The sequence below is a fragment of the Spermophilus citellus genome, assembly GCF_964194105.1.
Source record: "Spermophilus citellus genome assembly, chromosome: 3".
NCBI classification, from domain to species: domain Eukaryota; kingdom Metazoa; phylum Chordata; class Mammalia; order Rodentia; family Sciuridae; genus Spermophilus; species Spermophilus citellus.
In genome coordinates this window covers 4,569,470-4,589,767 of record NC_138184.1, presented here as the reverse complement: position 1 = coordinate 4,589,767, position 20,298 = coordinate 4,569,470, and the positions used below count along the sequence as shown (strand labels likewise).

At 53.4% G+C, this 20,298-nt stretch overlaps 1 protein-coding gene across 3 annotated transcripts in view; it reads left to right on the top strand.

Moving 5' to 3' along the window:
- INSR (insulin receptor) overlaps positions 1-20,298 on the top strand; it is a 124,280-nt gene that overhangs the window by 17,450 nt on the left and 86,532 nt on the right. The window lies entirely within an intron of this gene.

Sequence of the window (20,298 nt, the reverse complement as noted above, 5' to 3'; positions counted from 1 at the left end):
GACGTCGACAGGCCGTCTGGCAGTGGGTGACTCACAGATGGGTGGTCTCTACAGCTTGGACACACTGGACAAAAGGTTGACTCTCATCATGGGAAGGACAGAGCAGGATGCTTGAGAGTTTCCTCATGCTACTCAGAATGGTGCGCAGTTTAAAACCCATGATTTCTTTATTTCTGGAATTTTCCATTTAATATTTTCAGACCACAGTTGACTGTGGGCAACTGGAACTGTGGGAAGTGAAACCTTGGATACAAGGGGCTGCCGGGCTGGACTCTGTCCGTAAAGCAGGCAGGCAGCCACTGGTGGGCGAAGCATATGGGTGCAGTTTCAATAAAACTTTATTTACATAAACAAGTAGTGGGCCAGGTTTTGCCAGTGGCCATCCTTTGCCACCCATGTGTTGGACCCTGAATGTTCCCGTGTTCCTTGTGTTGGGAAAAGGGTAGGAGTGGAAGAATGTGGATTTGGTTTATAAAAAGTATTTATCTCTTATTGGATTATAGAATTCAAAGGGCTCATGATAGATATTTGGGGGAACAAAAAGTGCAAAGAGCAAAATGTCCATCTCCTGTCTCCGTGACTCCTGATGGCAGTGTGTGGGGCGCTTGCTCCCTGCGGGTAGTCAGGGCATCTCCTGTGTGGTCATTTCCTTGTCCTCTGATGCTGGGCACTCGGGCGTTTCCAGTCCTGGTGGGGGAAGTGGGCACATCCCAGACTGGAACTTTTTTTTTTTTTTTTTTTTTTTTTAAGAGAGAGTGAGAGAGGAGAGAGAGGGGAGAGAGAGAGAATTTTTAATATTTATTTTTTGGTTCTCGGCGGACACAACATCTTTGTTGGTATGTGGTGCTGAGGATCGAACCCAGGCCGCACGCATGCGAGGCGAGCGCGCTACCGCTTGAGCCACATCCCCAGCCCCAGACTGGAACTTTTTCTAGGGTTTACTTCTCTGTTTTCCAGAAGTGGCCTTCCGCAAGCAGAGGCTTCTCCAGGTGGATTGTCAGCAGCCTTCCCAGGGCCGCACCCGGGCGGGCCCCCTAGCGGCCCCCACTTCTGCGGGGCAGTTCTCCATGGCTCCCCTGGGGGATGGAGCCCAGGTGTGCGTCCCCTAGCGGCCCCCAGTACTGCGGGGTCAGTCCTCCATGCTCCCCTGGGGGGGAGCCCAGGTGTGCGCCCCCTAGCGGCCCCCACTTCTGCGGGGCAGTTCTCCATGGTTCCCCTGGGGGATGGAGCCCAGGTGCGCGCCCCCTAGCTGCCCCCAGTACTGCGGGGGTCAGTCCTCCACGCTCCCCTGGGGGGGAGCCCAGGTGTGCCCCCTCTGTGATTGCCTCGGGTCGTGCCTGGTAAAGCAGGTCAGGCAGCCTTTGGGTTTCTGTTTCCATCCTCCTATCTTTTAGCAGCTCAGTGGCTTCTGAGAGCTTGGTCTGTCTGGCTTTCCTAGAGAAGGTGCTTATCCTGGGCCAATTTCCAACCTTCTGGCTCAGAGCTCTGGGGTGCTCCAAGGTGGTTGTTCTCACGCCCCTCCCATAATTCATGCTTAAAAGCCTCTTTTTATCCATAAGACAAATTTCCACTGCCCCCCCCCCAATTTTCTATTTTAATTTCAATTATTATCATCAAAAACAAAAACTTCCATCCTTGAATCTGGGATCTGTTCTCATGTGTGATTCAGTGGGGGGCGTCCATTCTCCCCTAAAAATGATCCGGGGTCTCCATGGTGCTTGTGACAGAGATCTACCCCTTGGCCTGTTATGGCCTGGGTGCATCCCCCCAAAAGCTCACGTGGAGACAGTGCCAGGGGTTTGCAGGAGAAACAATGGGGTTTTAGCTTCACCTAATCAGTGAATCGATCCCTGGTGGGTTTAATGACTGGCGGCAGGTGGGTGTGGCTGCAGGAGGCCCTTCACTGGGGACGTGGCTTTGGGGTATATATTTGTATCTGGGAGTGGAGCCTGGGTTCTCTGCTTCTTGATCACCCTGTGGGCCCTTCCCTCTGCCACACTCTTCCGCCGTGATGTCCTGCCTCCCCCTGAGCCCCGAGGAGTGGAGCCGGCCTTCGATGGACTAAGACCTCTGCACGGGGAGCCCCGACGTAAACCTTTCCTCCTTTACAGTTGTGCTGGTTGGGCCCTTAAGTCCCAGCAGTGAAAAAGCTGGCTAAAACCTGGCCCTTGCCTGGCGTCTGTTTCTGTCTGCCGTTCCCGGCACCGGCACCTGGGAGATCGCTGTTCTTCCTGAGCGCTGGCTTTCTGAGGTTTTGATACCCAAGAAAGCCAGTGGTTGACCTGAGGGTTCTATCACAAAAGATAGGGGAGAGGCGCGAGGAGGGTCTTCTTGCCTGAGGCCAGAGCGATGAGGAAGCCACACAGGGTGAGTGGGTCCTGAGTAGAGTCCTTGGAATTTCATTAGGACCCCATGGAGCCCCAGAGAGCCCTTCCATGGTGCAGGGTTGGGTGGTCGGGCAGGGAAGGAGAGGAGGTGGGACAGAGAAGGGAAGGCAGAGCTACTGTCAGCTGTGGAAAAAGCTGGAGAATGTGGGCAGGTCAGGGGCAAAGAAGCTCAGCTCTGAGGGAGGAGGTGTCTCCTGGTTGGGGTAGGTCGCGGTGGAAGGAGAGACTGCCCGGGTGTTTGGAAGTTGGTAAAACAGGGAGACTTCAGAGATGGGGACGAGTCGCTGGGAGACATTAGCAGCCGGGATGCACACTGAGGATGAGGTCCTGCTGGACCCCTGAGATCTAGATGAATTGGGGGTGGGTGGGAGGAGGATAAACATTCTTAGTCTAGTGCTGATTTCTCCAAATTTAGGTGCTGCTTGAAACGTCCCGGGCTCGGGCATCTTGAGGTGGGGTCCGTGGATTTATTTCTGTGTCTGTGTTAGTCAAAATACTCAGAGTGGAATCACCTGTATTTAGACTCTTGGGCTCTGATGTCCCAGCAGTTTTTAAAAACTACTTAATCTTTTGATATGGAGGGCTGGGCTTGTTTTTCCTGCACTGGGGGCTTTGTCCGTGGGTGGGGCAGGTGCAGCCACTCTAGTTGCTATGACAGACACCTGGCTGGGTACGGGATCCTGGCGCCTGGCCTCCATCTTGGCCCCAGGTGTGGAGTGAGAAAAGACAGGTGGGGGCTGTTCTTTAGGTTCCGTGTTCTCAAGCTTGCGTACTTACAAAAATGGTTTTCACACAGGTGAGGATTATGCAAGTTTATAATAGCCCTGTGAACATACGCAGTAACCAGGTAGTTGTGTAAGACTCTGAACTGTATCAGTCACACATTACACAACGTCGGCGGAGCTCATGGTCTAGTCCTAGGTGTGTCCCTCAGTTCAGGCAGGACTCGGTTTTCTTCATTTTAGTCCCAACAGCCAGCTGCTCCTGGCCCTGGGTCTGGCACCCGTGAATATCATGGAAGCTTCCGGCAGCTGAGCATGGTGCGTCCACCCTTTCTGGGCCCACTAGTCGTCAGATGAACCCCTGCCCCATTTCTGTCTTGATGCAGAGGGGACAGTCTCCCACATGACCAGCTGACGGGGTGGGCACCAGCTCCACTGCCCCGGGGGGAAGACCACCCAACCGCCAGGTGGCCCAGTGAGGGATGGCTGGAAGCCCCCACCGTGGGCCTTCTGTGGGGACCAGGGGACACAGGGTGCGCCGACCAGCTGCTCTGGCCAAACCCACCTGGCGTTTTCCTGGGGAATCGCCCCAGCTGCTCCCTGCTGGTCAGAGGGACGGGTGGGCCGGGCCTGCTGGGCACCAGGGGAGCTGGTCAGTGATGCCACAGACGGGTGTGGGCAGGACAGCGGAAGGGCTGCTCTGTAGAGGCTCTGGAGGCCGAGGTGCTCCCCGCAAGAGTGAAGATGGGGTGTTTAAGGGCTGGGAAGGGGCTGCTTTGGGCAGGATTGGTACCTTCCTGATGAACCTGTCCTCCTCTTCTTTTCCTCCTCCCCCTCCTCCCCTTCTGTCCCTCATCCACCTGCTCCTCCTCCTCTTTGCCCTCGTGTCCCGAGAGTCGGAATCGCCTCTCCTGCCTGTGGTTGCCTAAGCTCTTCAGCTGTTGTGAGTGGCCTCCTCCCGGCCACCTGCCTGCCCACCACGGGGTTTAGCACCTGTCCTCAGATGTGGGTAAACAGCAGGCACAGGGTTCAGCAGGGACCCGGCAGTTCTGGCTCAGAATTGGAGCTCTGTGCTGCTGAGCTTTCCAGCTTGTGGGGAAGCTGGTGCAGGGGGAGGGCACCAGGCTGTGAGCCCGGGGGGTGGGGGGTGGGGGGTGGGGGGGTCCCCCGGGGCTGGCACCTGCCGCCTCTTGCTCGGCTGCTCCCGTGAGGACCAGCTCTCCTGAAGAAGGGGACCTTGGCGTGGTTGGTGGCATCCCTACACCCATCATCATAACTGGCTCATAAGTGACAGTGACATCTCCAACACTCATGCCCCTGTATGCTGAGCGCCCACTGTATGCTCCCAGAACCCCTGTGCCCACCCAAGGGCGGCTGGGCTGGGGACGAAGCTCGCTCCAGGAGACCTAGCGGGATCGCTTAGCCCTCAGGTGGTGCGACATGAGGCCCTGACCAAAGGTTCACAGGCAGACTGTGGCCCTGGGGCCTCGTCCATCCCACCGGCTTCTATTTCTGTGTGACATGGAAGACCGATTTTTTTCCTCCCCATTTTTAAGAGATTGGGGAGAAAAAATACAATGTTTTGTGCAGGTGAAGATGATGGGGAATTCACACTTCAGTGTCTGTATGTAAAGTGTCATTGGAGCAGGCCGCTCCTGCTCACTGGGTCTTGTCTCCGGCTGCTTCTGTGCCCTGGGGAGAGCGGAGTGGCCACGGAGCCCGGGTGTGTGGGCTCTGGCCCTTGGCACTGGAGACTCTGAGGACCTGTGTTCCAGGCAGGGCGAAGGGAGCGGGCTGCTGAGCAGCGGGGCCACCCTTCCCCTGCAGGAGTGCTCCGTGGACAGGGGCGTTCAGAGGTGGCTGGCCAGCCGGTAGGACGTGCCCCGGGTCCCAGAGCACCCAGGTTCCCCAGCCCCCACCCTCCCTCCAGGAGAGTCATCGCCCGTCACCTGGTGGTCCTGGGCACACTCGGACCAGAACACCCGGGAGTCACGATGTTCTCTAGATACGACGGCAGAACACGGTTCAGTGACATTTCCCCGGGTCTGCGTCACAGCCGTCCATGCAGAAAACGGGGAAATGTGCACACGTGAGAACTGAACTGAAGGAGGTGGCAGACCCTTGACCCGAGGGACCCTCTGAGGGGGTCCTTCATCTCTGTTCTGCTTTATGAAGGACATTGTGCAAAACCTAGGAGGAGGGAGGGAGGGAGCGCCGCGCTAGAAAGATTCCACGATGGTTGTGACTGCGCAGAGACGATTGGGATTTTTTAAGTGAACTTTCAATCTTTGGACATGATGGATTTTATGTAGCAGGAAAGAACAAACGCTCTAGAGTATGTTTCTGAGCTCCCCTTCCCTGCCCAGGCCCCACAAGTTGCCATTAGCAGTTCTAAGAGGAGAGGTTGTTCCAGGTGGCTAAGGAGACGCTTTAGCTTGTGTGGCAAACGAGGCTGAGAAAGAGCGAGTCGGAACGGTGTTCTGGGCGCACGGAACAGCAGTGACAAACTCTTTCATGAAGAGTGAAGAGGCAGCTTCATGCAGGAAAGGGAAGCTTAGGCTAGCACGTCACCCTGTACGCTGAATGTCACCAGGAAGGTCACACTAGGTCTGTGTTCAGGATCTCTGTCAATATCGAGCGCTCAGCTGTGCAAGCTGGGCACTTTATGGAGACCCCAATCCTTTCTGAGTGGAGGAGAAAGTCGAAGGTTGTCTCCCGTTAAGTTTTGCTTCCTGTGATTTCGGCTACTCTCGGCCACAATCTGAAAGTATTAAACAGAAAAATCCAAGAAATAAACAATTCATAGTTCTTAAATTGCACCCTGTTCTGAGGAGCCTGATGAAATCTTCTGCCATTCCTCCTGTGACCCAAAGAATCCTTTTCCAGTGTATCCATGCTGTGTACGTTACCCTCCTGTTAGTCACTTAGCTGGATTTGGTATCTCAGTGCTTATGTTTAAGTGACCCTTATTTTAGGTAGTAGTGGAGCCAGAACTGGAACAGTGATGCTGGCAAGTCTGAAATGCCCGGGGAAAGCTATAAAAGTGCTTCCTTTAAGTGAAAGTACAACAAGAGATTTTGAGAGAGTTAGAGCACTTTTATTACAGAATTATTTTCACATTTTATTATCAGCTATTGCTAATTTACTCAACTTTATCAGAGGTGTGTGCGTAGGAATAATAGTACACACAGGGTTTGGTAGTATCTCTGGTTTCAGGTGTCCACTGTGGGTCTTGGAATGCGTCCCCTGCAACTGGGGGATGACTATTATAGGTTACGTGAGCCCGGGAGGCCCCGGGTGGGCAGGCTGCACAGCAGACCCTGGGCCGCGAGCTGTGGCTGTTGCTGCCAATCTTCCGCGCTGCCCGAGCTTCCTGCTGTACCCAGTGTCCCTCCTGGAGGGGCTTTCGGATGTAAGCCGGAAGCTGCTCTCTGCACCCCCTAGAGGAGTGGGCGGCTGATCCTTCCGGGAGAGGCCAGGCAGAGCCGAGCCCGTGATGGTGAAAGGTGGCTCCTGGGCTGTGGGGTAACTGGGTAACTGGTCCGAGTTTTCCTTTGACGTAATGAAATTCATTGACCAGTTGTTTCCCACCGGCTCCCCTTCCCTTTGCAGAATAAAAATCTGTTCTTTGTCACCCAACACCTCAAATGCCCCAGGGAGGTCCCAGAGACCTCTGTGTGCAGGGGGCTTGTGGTCTGGTCTTCTCTCCCGCTCAGGTGCCCGCGAGAACATTTCCCCCTGAGTGAAGGGAGGGCACGTGGGCCCCGGATGGCGCAGGCGCACCCCTCTCCCCTTCCCCTTCTCCCCTCTGGTCCAGCCTACAGGTTGGCTTGGCATTAAAGGTGGTGTCAAGAGTGGGGAACAAGAGATTGCTTCCCTCTGGGCCCCACTGCCGCCCTGGGGTGGGGTCCTGTGAGCCGCGGCTGAGGCCCAAGTGGGCTGAGGTTCCTCCGACGGGGCCTGCTTACCTCCCTGGCCCTGGGGACCCTCGAGGACAGACTACCGTGGTCAAGGGCCTTGGAGGGCTTGGGCCGAGGGCCATTCAGTTTCTTTATCCTAGAAGTTTCTTTGCCTCTTGTTTTGCCCCCAGCAGAGAGGGTAACCTGGGGACTTCGACTGTAGGCTAGAAAGTGAGTCTCCTGACAGCGCCAGGGACTCCTGGGGGGTCTTCATCTGCAGATCTGGTAGGGCTGGGGGGTCAGCCCTGGCACCCTGGTTTGCTATTGAACACTTGGGATGCTTGTCTGGGGCAAGGTTGCCGCCTCGGCAGAGAGGAGGTTAAAGGTGTCGCCATTTTCAAGGAATTTGGATACTTAGCAGGAGACGTGCAAAGCAAGACGGGTTTGATTCAGCTCCTCCAGACTGCTTTAAAGAGAATTTAAAAAACAAAATATGGTGAGATACACAGGTTTGCTGTTCTGTACATTCACAGTGCTCCTTAACTTTCACCACTGCCTAGTTCCAGAACATTCTCATGGCCTCAAGGAGAAATCCTGTGGCATTAGCCCTCCCAGCGTCCTGTCCCCACCCATGATTTGCTTCCTTGTGCTACTGGACATACCCAGCAGGGCGACCTGTGCTGTGTGGCTTTCACCTCGGGTCTGTGGCAGGTCAGGACCCGCTGTCTTGCGGCCCACCCTCACCAGCTGCTGGATGGCGGTCCTGAGCTCAGGTTTGGGAGCTGCCCTGCACCCCAGGCGTGAACTTTTCTGTCTGTGAACCTATTTCTGGTTCTCTTGGGGGACACAGCTGGGAGTGGGATTGCGGGTCAGCTGAGAATCTATGGTTAACTTACCAAGTTCGACTTCCTTTTCTTTTTTCTTTTTAAAACATTTTGTTCTAAAAGAAAATGGATTCAGAGCTGCACACAACAGATGGCCAAATGAGTTGCCCAAAGGTGGACGCTCATGACTCTTGGTTTCAGGAGCCCCAAAGCCCCAGCCCAGTCCCCCTCCCAGAGCCCCCACTGTTCTGTCCAGTTAGTGGTCACTTCCCTCCTCCCGTACAATTGTGAATCTCTAGAGAAAAATTTTCATCTTATTTAAGACAGAATTGACGCTCTGCTGAATCCACAGCGGTGGCTCCCCACTGTGGGGGGGGGGGGGTTCGGCCTCCCAGAGGGACTGTCACGGCCTGGGATAGGCCTGCCTGTTCCCCGCCTCTCCTGGGTGGAGGTGAGGGTGCTCTCGACTCCCTGCCATGCAGACGGCCCCGCCCCAAAGACCAGTCAGGCCCCTGAATGTGCAGAGGACCAGGTTCCTCGGCCACCTTCTCTACGCTGTCCTTCCCTGCTGAGGGGCTGAGCTCTCGTCCTGGAGTGCCCTGGAGTGAGCAGCACTCTGGGGACACAGTTCAGCCTGTGTCCTCGGGACCCACTGGTGGGTTTACTGCACACCGGCGTCTCCGCCCCAGCGCTGTTTGCAGTAAGCCGCGTTCGAAGATGAAGGTGCCGGCTGCTCCCCCGGTCTCAGCTGCCGGCTGATTGTTTTCTTTTTTGATATCTGAGATTTCATTCTGCACTAGATGGTGCTCCTCGGCCTCCCCCCTTTTTAGGCTAGGACACACAAGGCCCAGCCCGGACTTTGGAAAGTTTCGTTGGAGGCAAGTTTGCTCCAGGAGTCGTTTTATAAGCCAGGGAGGTGTGCAGGTTATTGGCAGAGGAATTTTTCAAGAGCGAGCAAAAAGCAGGAAGTGTCTTAGGACGTGGGGTTGTGCAGGGATGAGGTGGTGACAGGTGTCAGGAGGAAGCGACAGTCAGTCTCCACCAGGGACATGGTCCCTGGGAGGCCCGTGTGGTTCAGGGACGGCGCAGCTCTTCAGACTCCCAACTTTAAAAGGTGCTTTCGGAAGTTATTTGGGTGCAGGGTTTGACATGATTTGGGGACACTATGCTTGCAGGTGTCTTCTGTTGGGGACTGTGGGCATGTGGATAGTGCAGGCGGGGGCTGGGGTGTGAGAAGGTGGAGGGTGTGTTGGCAGGTTGACCCTAAGGTCTTGGCGGGAAGAATCAGGGTCACTAAAGTAGACTCGGGTCACAGCCAGAAAATGGCCCTGATGGCGTTTGCCTTGGCCCAGGCTGCACGTGTCCCCGACGCAGTTGTGAACACGGTTCTGAGTTCTTCCTAGTGCGGCAAAGGAGATCTGGAAAAGGAAGGTTCTAGCCAGCCAGGGATGGGCAAAGGGAGTTGGTTATTCAGAACTTGGTCTTGTAAACTCCGTGTGAAACGGCAAGTGTTATCTAGTCACCGTATTCCCGAGGACATTCGCCCGTTTCTGGAGGGCTTTCCTGGGTTCGGTTGTAGCTCCGTTTCCCTCCTGTGTTTATGCCTTAAGATCTGACATCTCTCGATTGCCACTTCTCCTGGGTGGCTGCGTGAGTCGGGGAGGAAGTATCCATCTGTTTTCTGAAACTATAACAAAATTGGGGGCTGGCTACTTTATAAAGAAAAGAGGTTTATGTAGCTCAGTTTTGGAGCCTGGAAGTTCAGACACAGTGCTGGTTCTGGTGAGGGAACCTCAGCTGTGTCTCCTCATGGCAGGAGCATGTCTGAGAGGGAGATACAGGGAAGGGGCCAGTCTTGCCCTTCTGTGAGAACTAACCAAAGTTCCGTGGGAGCTACCCTAATCCCCTTCAAGGGTGCTAGCCCCCAGTCCCCTAGTCACCTCACACTAACCACCACCTCACACTGGCAATTGCTCATGTGTTGAACCAAGCTCTCAACACGTGAAATCTTGGACACACGGAAACCACATCCAATCCACAGCACAAGATGGGCATGTCCAGTGCCCTGCCTTGGATGGTGGTGTAGAACCAACTTGCTGAAATTCTGGGGTTGCACTGTCCGCTACGGTAGCCCCACTAGCCATTTGTGGCCAAGTTGAAGCTAATTAAAACTCGACGTCTGTCCTCACAAACAGTTGAGAGCGCACAGATGAAGCACATGCCTGTCACAGATGAGCACGTTCCTGGCACGGCACAAGGCCCTCCGCAGCCCTGTAGTAGGTCATTTCATCACCATGAAGGGTCACTCTGGAGCCAGACGGCCTTGACAGACCTGGGTTTGAACCTCGTCTCTGCCGGGAGACTCGGACAAGTTGTAGGTTTTTTTTCCTGAACGGCTTCTTTTTCTTCCAGAACGTGGATGGGGTGAGGAAGCCAGTAGCAAGGTTTCCTCCACTTCTGGCCACCCTTCTCTTGATAAAAATAAAAACCCCTTTCTTCTTTCCTTCAGGTCTGTTCTCCATCCCCCAAACATGAAGTCTAACGCTGGTGTGTTCTGGCCTCTCTGCCCCCGGAGAGTCCCTGGCTTAGACGTGGGAGTGGCTTGGGGAAGTTCAGGTCTAACAAAGAGACCGTTATAGTAAGAGGAGGAACAAGGAAGGGGCGGGAGTCTGGGCTGAGGGTGTTGTGTCCGTGGGTCATCAAGAATCAGGAATTTCCTCAGTTCCTTCCTGGCCTCCCCTCTCTAGGGAAAAGGTAATGGTGCTTTTCAGCTTTGGGTAAAGAAGGAGGGGGCTCGAGGTGGGGAAGGGGGCGTGAGGAGACCCAAGCCCCAGTTGGTCTTCCTGGTTGAGCATTGAGCATCTGTCAGCTCCTGATGGCCATTAACAGAAATCCACGTGGACTAACTTAACCCGTGGGGTGGGACACCCTATATTGGGACGACTCGGGCTTTTTCAGAGAACTTGTATCTGCTAGTTCTTGCCGAGTAACAAACCACCCTGAAGCAGAACAGCTTTAACAATCATTGGTTGACCTCACGACTTTGTGTCCTGGACCTACCCGTGAAAGCAGGCAGAGGGGCTCAGCTGTCCTGTGTCTGGGATCTGCTGATGATTTGGTGGCTGGCTGGGCAGTCTTGCATGGCCTGGCTCATGTGTCTGGTGACCGGTGCTGGTGGTCAGCCTTGCTTTTGCTGCTCGCTCTCCGTTAGCTTGACGGGACCAGCATCTCACGACGATCTCCAGAGTCCCGCGGGACCTCAGTCCCCAGGACACAGTACTTTAAGTGTCTGTATCATGGGTGCGAATGTCCTACTGACCCAAGCAAGTCACACGGCTAAGGTAAACCCGAGCGACGGTGGGTGCTGCACTGTTGATGGGAGGGGAAGAAGTCACGGTCACTTTTGCCTCCCACGACAGGACCCCAGGGTGGGAAGCACAGTGGCCTGTGGAACCGTTGAGCCAGGACTGAAAGCCCAGCTGGACACCAGGCCTGTGTATCGTGTGAGAAAATTAAATGATTTTTCTGAGTCGTAATGTCCAAAGTTCCAGCATGAAAAATTGGTTCCTTCCCCAGTGATCCTTGGTGTTATTTTTTTTTTTTTAAGGATAGTTTGATTGACGACATAGTTGTGCGTATTTGTGGGGTACAGTGCGGTATTTTGATGTGTTCTAAACGTGCAGTGATCCAGTCGGGGTCAACGGTCACCATTTCTTGGTGTTAGGAACGTTCCGATTCTCCCCCAGCAACCTTGAAGTCTGCAGTCAAGCTTACGACTTGACCTTGTGTTGACTGCAGCCTAAAACCTCTGTTTGCTCCTGAGACGTCGTTTGTGGCTCATTGCTCTGTCTCGGTTTTGCCTCGGCACCAGGGTGAATTAGAAGTCGTTTTAAGGGACAGACCTAGTTTGTTTCTATTACATTTTCCCAAAGTGTGTATTTTTCCTGTTGGGCTGGACTTTCCAAATCTCCCCCTTCCAGCATATACAAAACCTACCGACATCGGTTCCAATTTTACTTAAAGATTTAAGTCCATAGATTGAGACTTAAGTACCTTAGTATCTTTCTTTCCATGCAGATCACTTAATTCTAAGTAAAATTAAATTTAAAGGGTCCCTTTTCATCTGTTCATCTTTCCTACGGCCCCCTTTCGTGTTGGTATTCTTGGTGAATTTCTGTTGCAATGATTTCTGATTTTTTTGTTACTGAGTTTTTGATGTTGGCCGTAGCTATTATGAACAGCATATTTACCCTGAATCCAGAGTTTTTGGCAAAATTGGTAAGTAGGTTTTAAAATCGCATCTAATGAATAAAAATATTTTATCTGCTGTAAATTTCGGTCCCTGATAAATCACATCTAAGAGACGTACTTCTTATTTCAGTTTTGCGTCCCATTCCGTTCCCTGGGGCTTCAGGACTCATGTTGGGCATTTAGGAAGGGTGTCCCCTGGCGCCTAGGGCCATCGGATTCCCCGAGGTGCAGTCACCTGCTGTTCTGGGGTGAGCCCCTCTTGCCTGTGATGAGCAACTCTGGAGCGTTGGGTTGAGCTGGATTGCTAGGCTGCTGTGTTTCGCTCTTGGACTTTTGCCCTCTGTGTTCATGAGTGAAATTGGGCTGCACTGTGCTGTGCTGTTTGATTTTGCAATCTCTCCATCAGGCGGCTTATCAGATGTTCCAGGCCCCCCGGGGATCGGCTGGTTTCCGTTGTCCGGGTGTCGGGGTTCCAGCAGCAGCCCGAGGATCCCTGAACACCGGGTGCTGCTTCAGGTCTCGAGGTGCCATAGTCTACAGGGAAGGAATTCCTGATGGCCTCGTAAGGACTTCCTGCCAGGTCGTTGGGGAATTCAGCCTGAAAAATGACACACCCTCCTCTGGGAAGATCTCTGGGGTCAGATTTTGTGATTTGTATTTTCTTGGCAAAACATCACTGAGTTTTTCAGTGACCTTATTAGGGTTGCCCTGGTCTTGTGTGTGGGTTCTTTTACCCCTATTTTGATTTGACGGTCTTGCTTATCATCTTCAGAAAAGCAGATCTTGGATTTCTCTATCGGTTCTGTTTTTTCATAGTCGGGTAGCCACGGTTACCATCTTTTAAAGATTATTCTGAGCCATGATTTTGCTTTTTTTTTTTCCCCTTAGTGTGAAATGTTTAGAGGACTTATCATACATCTAAATCCTCTCTGTAATAAACTGGGGGATGAACAGATGAAAAATCCAGTTTTCAATTACAGACTTTAAAGCCGTGAATGCCTGCTCAAGAGAAGCTTTTGATACTCACCTAAGTTTCGACTGTGTAACATTCTTGTTTTCTTTTTGTGATAAGCTTTATTTTATTGTATAGTCCTGGGGATTGAACCCAGGGGTGCTCTTCTACTGAGCTGCATCCCCAGTCCTTTTTGAGACAGGGTCTCACTAAGTTGCTGAGGCTGGTCTCCAACTTGTCATCCTCCTGCCTCAGCCTCCCAAGTCACTGGGATGACAGGTGTGCACCACCTTGCCTGGTTTGTCCCCAAAGCTGCTCTTGAATACCTACTATCTTTCAAGTACTTTATATCAATCATCTCATTTCATCTTCATAGTCACCCAAGAACTGTCCCTGGTGTATAGGCTGTTTCATAGCACATGAAATGGAGTCTCGGTGACATCCGGGCCACACAGGCCGTGGATCTGGAATGGTCCTTGTTTTGATTCTAAACCATGTGCCTTTTTGTCTATGCTGCCTCTCCAGTTGAGTGAGTTTTAATCACGAGTTAAGGCTTTTTTTAAAAAAAAAAAAAAAATCAGCTTTTCTTTTTAATGAGTTGTCTTAATTTCCAGTTAAGGGGCTTAAGTCACATTAAAAACAAAACAAAACAAAAAAAACTTGGTTTGGACGATGACCTCAACACGTGAGCTGTAGTTTCTGCGTCCACATTCACCGTGGCTTCCTGATGGCCAGGCACTGTTCCGTCGTACCTGTGAATGTTCCGGGAAGTGCAGGTGGACCCAGAGCCTGGCCCTGGTCTTCAGCCCCATGGGACACGCCCCCCCACCCCCCCACCCCCAGCAGGACGCGTCTCCCTGGAGTGCGCACTCCGGTGGCAGTGACCTTGTCCATGGGGGAGGCTGGCCCCTTGCCCCCCGCGCGCCGCCCCCCCCCCCCGTTCCCCACGCCCCCCTGGCCCTCCTTTCTATTTCTGGGCCCTGCTCTCAGCGGGATGATGCCGAAAAGCCCGAGTGACTTGTGGTGACATCAGGTATCAGTCCTTTCTTTCAAATTGGTCTGTGATTCATCTTTATTTTTATGGGGCCGTATCACGTTAGAAGCATTACAGTAGTCGTTTTTGTTTGAAATCGAATCAGGGCTTTAATATGCCATCTGGAGTCTGTGTTCCTTGGGCTTTTTATTGTTCATGACTAAGGGTGGTGTCAGGGTGGGAATGGCCTTGCCCACATCCGCCCAGAGGGTCTGTCCTGTTTCCCCAAACCTTGTTTTCTGGTGGCAGCCAGAGACGGACAACGGGGTATTGCTCTTGCTGGAGACCTGCTTTGAATTTATTTATTTATTTAAAATTCGAATTCTCCTCTTCTTCCCCCTCTGAAATGGGGTCCTGTTGTGTTGCCCAAGCTGGCCTCTAACTCCTGAGCTCAGGTGATCCTCCTGCCTCGGCCTCCTGAGTAGCTGGGACCACAGGTGCACACCATCGGACTAGCTCAGAATGTTTTAAAATTAAATATTGATTGTTGAATAGATTGTAAGTGTTCTTACCGCAAAAAAAAAAAAAGAAAAGTGAGCTTATGTGCATGTTAATTAATGGTATGTAGTCATTCCAGTGTATACGTATTTCAAAACCTGATGCTATCTACAACAGGTGAAGCCATACATTTATATGTGATTTTTGTCCAACAGGTAAATACACAAATTTAAATTAAAAATTTAAAAGTTGAACATAGAAGAACAAAATGAATAAGGGATAGCTGCTTTTTAAAGTAACTAACAACTCAAAATTATCAACTTTCATATCAGTAGTGAATAAATATACATTGACACCATTTTTTAACATCTTTTCCCCAATTTAACAATGTCCCACATTTTCAGCGTGGGTCCAGGTGGAGGGTGTGGCAGGGCGTCTCACGGTGGCTACCCACAGTCCTGTGGACCTCCTGCGTCTTTGCCCTTTTCAACTGTAGTGAGGTTAGGCAGGGCTTCTCCACCTCGGCGTGTTGACACTGGGGGTCCGATCAGGCTCTGTGGTGGGGACTGTCCTCTGCATTGTAGGGACTTTAGCAGCATCCCTGGACCCCCTGTTGAGTGTCCAGGGTGGACAAATGTCCCCTGGGGGATGAAGCCCTCCCCTCCCTGCACTAGTTGAGTGGTGCTGCAAGATGTCCTTGTCACTGCCTCCCACCAGAAGGGTCTACTTGCTGTTGTAATGTGTCCTTCTGTGGCCTCGTCCTGCTTTGCTACCTGAGCTGTGGTTCCTGCCTTGACTTTATAACCGTCGCTGTTTTCCTTGCACTTTGCTGTAATATCCTAACCCCAAATTGCACCATTAAAACATTTTTTTTTTCTTAAAAACCATTTATTATGCTGGGTGTGGGGGCACATCTCTGTCATCCCAGTGGCTCAGGAGGCTGAGACGGGAGGATGAAAAGTTCGGGGCCAGCCTTAGCAACTTCGTGAGACCCTGTCTCAAAAATAAAAAAGGGCTGAGGATGTGGCTCAGTTGATAAGCGCCCCTGGGTCAGATTCCCCAGTAACAACAAAAAAACATTATTATGCTTTTTAGAAAAATGCGTACTCATTATTTCATGTTATCCGTATTTATTTCAGAAAAATATGCATAAAAGTCTGAGACCCCCCAGAATCCGTCCCCCCAGCACTGGGCATGTTAATGTCGGTGTGAAGTCTTCCCTGCTCGCCCTGCAGACACCCAGGCATCTCCAGAATCTTATGATGCACTCAGGCCTTGAGCTCTGAAGGCAAAGGCTGGCCGTGTTGCAACCTTGTCTCTCGGCTCTGAGACGCTTTCCACATAGATATGAATCTAGATCCGTTTTAATTCCTGCCTGGGTGGCCATTTTGAGGTTGTTTCCAATTTGTCATTGGTATGAAAAATGCTGAGATAGAATCTTGGATCTTTATCTTTGTTGACTGTTTTCAATTTCTCTTTCGCCTACTGAGGTCCAATGTGCAGACAATAACACACGTTGTCAGGTGTTCAGACCTTGACAAAGGTGTGCACCCAGGCGCCAAAGCCCAGGCGAGGCAGAATGAGAAAGGTCTCCCCCGCTCCCCAGTCCACGCCCCTCGTCCGCCTCTGTTCACCTGTGGTCCAGCTTTGCTGCTCAGAGCTTCACACGCAGCCACCCTCCCTCCGTGTCCTCAGGGGGTGGGTTTCGGGACCCCCGTGGGTTCCTTATGTAAGGGATGCTCCAGTCCCTTCTGTACCAGGGCATAATGCTCGCACAGAACCTCTTCAGTGCTCCTGTGGACTGCAGCTCGTCTGCAGATGACTGAAAATGCCTGATAAGTACTTGCTGCGCACAGATGTGGTTCTGCATTCATTTGGGAAAATTACAAGGAAAAAAAGTCTGAACCGTTCAGTGAGAATCCACCCACCTGTGGGCTGACTGGGTACCGCACACCGGCTGCAGCGTCACATTTTCCCTCTGGTTGGTTAGATGTGTGGATGTGGACCCGCAGCTCCGAGGGCCAGCTCTACCTGGAGCGATGAAGGATGGATTGTCGGCGTCTGGTTTCTTGCGCTCAGTGTGGCTGCTTCTCAAGTTGCTGCTGCTTATGTAGATCTGCCTTTCAGTTTCCCTAACCCACCACCGTGGTCCTCCTGTTGTTCACTTGCAGTTGATCTGTTGAATAAATCCGTCTGTGGGTCTCTGTTACGCTGAGCTGCGCCTGGGAGCCTCTCTTGTTCTGCTGCCCACGTCCCCGGCGTTTCCTGTGTATTTGTAGCTGGATCCCGACCCGGGGCCGGAGGGGCTGGATCCTTTGTGCAGGACTTTAGACCATGTGTCATGTTGTTGTGGGGTGAGGAGGTTTGGGGCTGACCAGCCTCCTCTTAATGACCATAGAAGTAGGTGTTGTAGTTGTGCCCATTTGACAGTTGGGAAAACCCAGCACAGGAGCCCGGGAGCCTCCTGAGGCCCCCCCCCCCCATACCTGGGTCTTCCTTCTTCCCTGTGCTGCGCGTCCTGCTCCTGACACTTGAGGATGGTGAGCAGTAAGCAGCTGGATGCCCAAGAGCCTCAGTCCTTATCAGATGGGACCGTGGCACCTCTGTAAGGCTCTTCTGAGGGTCTGTGGATAACGCATCTTGCCATGACAACACTCTGACCTGTGGGGACTTTGTTCCCCCTGAGTCCAGGCGCGAGCTCTCGGCCCCTCTTCCCTTCCCGAGTTCCAGGGACCCACGTCCGTGACCGCCGTTAGACTGCCCCTGAGCTGTGCTGTGGTCACATTTTGTCTTTTGGGGCGATTCCTGGCAGTCCCTGTTTGAACTGGGGACTGACTGGATTCTCCTCTGTGGCCCTTTGGGTCCAGGCGGTCCACAGGCACCCCAAAGGTGAGATCAGCCAGAACCGGGGCCTCTTCCCACGCAGGGCGTAGCTGAAGGAGGGACGGACCTCGGTGCTGCTCAGCCTGGGGGGTGGCTGGCTGGGTTTGGAGCCTGTTCTCCTGGGGTCGTTCGGGGTCGAGGTGTCGGCAGGGTTTGGAGTCGGGAGGGCAGAGCACAGCTGTCATGGTGTCCCCCAAAAGCTCACGTGTGAGATGAAGCAGGAGTTCAGAGGAGAAACGACTGGACTGTGAGAGTCTTGACCCCGTCCGTGATTACTGCCCTGGTGGGAGTGACTGAGTGGTAGCTGGTGGGAGGTGTGGCTGGAGGAGGTGGCCTGGGGCCTTGTTTGGGGGTATACATTTCTCTCTGTCAAGCGGAGACCCCTCTCTGCTTCCTGATCACCGTGATGTGAGCCGCGTCCCTTCACCACATTCTTCTGCCGTGAGGTCCTGCCCCGCCCCGAGCCCCGAGGAGTGGAGCCTGCTGTCTGTGGACTCGGCTCTCTGAAACTGAGTTCCCAAGTAAACTTCTCCTCCCCTAAAGTTGTTCTGGTCAGACTTTTAGTCCCAGCAGTGAAGCTGACTAAAAGGGCAGCGGTGGGCTTGGGGCTGCGACGCTGGGTCCCCACCACGTGCTCAGACCGGGGACCTCGATCTTCAGGTTGAAGCCTCGTGCCCAGGGGGAGGGTGTAGGAGGGCCCGCGGTGGAGCCCCAGGACTGGAGTGGTGCTCAGGTGTGTGGGGAGACCAGAGCTCTCCCATCCTGTGAGGGCACAGAAGGTACCGTCCTCGAACCAGAAAGTGGTGGACCCTCCCCAGAACCCATCTTCCTTGAGGATGGGCTTCCTGGCCCTCAGAAGTGGGAGGAGTGAATTTCTGTTGTTTATAAGCTGCCCCATTTACAGTATTTTGTTAGAGCAGCTTAAACAAAGAGAGCTAAGGAGCAGGCTCCTTCTGATGAAACTCATTTTAATCTTTCTATATTTTAGGCAAAAAAAAAAAGTCAGAAAATAGGCTAAGTGTATTGTCCCCCATTTCCTTTGCTATAGCGAAATACCTGAGGCCGGGAAACTTGTAAAGAAAAGAGGTTTATTTAGATCAGTTTGGGAGGCTGAAAGGCTGAGTAGCTTGGCGCTGGCTCTGGTGAGGCCATTTGGCTGCCCCATGGTGGGTGGCCTGATGTCTCCAGCACAGGTGGGTGTGAGCCACTCGGTGGACAGGAGGCCAGAGAAATCAATGCTATGGTTTGGACGTGGTCTGGGCATGTGTCCCTTGAAGGTTCGTGTGTCCCTCGAAGGTTCGTGTGTCCCTCGAAGGCCCATGTGTCCCTCGAAGGCCCATGTGTCCCTCGAAGGCCCATGTGTCCCTCGAAGGTCCTTGTATTAGAAGCTTGGTCCCCAGTGTGGCCGTGAGAGGGGTAGTGGAGCCTAATGGGAAGTGACAGGCAGACTTGCTGTGGTTCTCGGGGGACCCTGGTTAGTCCCCGAGGGAGGGCTGGCAGGACACAGCAGCCTGGCCTCTCCACCCGGCACAACTGGAACTTCTGAGCTGTGTGCCCACCACATGCTGTGGGCTGGGGCTCCCTTGCTGTCCCCGTCTGGACTGCCCAGTGCCAACTTGCCTGCTTGGGTAGTTGTAGGAATCCTCACCATGTGGAGCCGGAGTCTGGCCAGCTTTGTGAAATCCTGTGCCAATGTGAGCTGACGCCCACCAGGGCTCCTGTCCTACAGGACAAAGTACAGATGGTGTCACCTCCCGAGGTGGAGTGATAGAATGACAAGCGCATGTCACGGCCCTGTGGCAGGTCTTGGCGGGCGTGTGTCCTGGGAAGGTCTCTGTCCCGGGTCCTCAGCCCTCTGGTTTGAGATGTCCCTTGGGGGCCATCCCTGGTTACCAGTGGCCTGTCCCCCTCAGGTGGGTTCTCTCGGGGAGCCTGTGGAGTTGAGTTGTGTGACAGTGCTGGCCTTGCTCTCCTTGGGCCACCGGGTCCTTGTGGAGTAAGTTCAGAGTAATAGGGCAGGAGCATGCAGCCGGTGCTTGAGGACAACACAGTATTGAAAACTACGTCCTAGCACTGATACGTCATTAGATATAAGTCATCTGGGAGGACACGTGCTACTCCATTTTATACGAGGGATTTGAGCATCCTGGGATTTTATATCCCCTGGGGAATCCTGGACCCGGTTCCCCATGGACACTGAGGCTGGCTGTAATACACACCCTCACTCTGGCCTGTGGTGCTGTGACCACCGCACAGAGAGCCTGTCGCGCGCGGGAGGCTGCAGGGACATTTTAACTCATTGCCTGGCAGTGGGTGCCCCATGGTTCCCTTGGGCTCCTTCCCGATATCTGGTGAAGCTGATCATCTGTATCCTCCCCAGCCACGTCTTCCTGCCTCCTCCTCCTCCTCCTCTCCCCTTGGGAGCTGCTCTGGGGCAGGGGCTGGCTTTTCTCCTTCCGGGACCTGCACCGGGGCTGCGCTCCGCACAGAGAGCCACGGGGATCCCGGTGTCGTGGGTCCTGAGCCAAGGTGGGGGCCCTGGGATCCATGGCCCTCCAGCGTTTTCAAAAATCTCTTTGGGGTGTTGGTATGTGAACGTCTTTGGATGCTCTTCTTCACATTTTTGGGGTTCTTGTTGGTGTGGTCAAATGGAGGGGAGACCAGGCGGACCATCTTGGCCATCCCCAGGGGCCATCAGCACGTCGTCACTGGGGGCACCCTTCAGTGCCATCACCTCCAGGACCTCTGTCTCCCACCTGGGCCTCTGTCCTGTTCAGCACTCACGCCATCCACCCCCAGCCCTGGTCCTGCCGTGCCACCCCCCATCTCTGATGGACACTCCGGGCCTGGAATCTCGCGCATCAGTCTCCCCACTAGCACTGTGCCACCCAGGGCACCTGCGCTGTGCC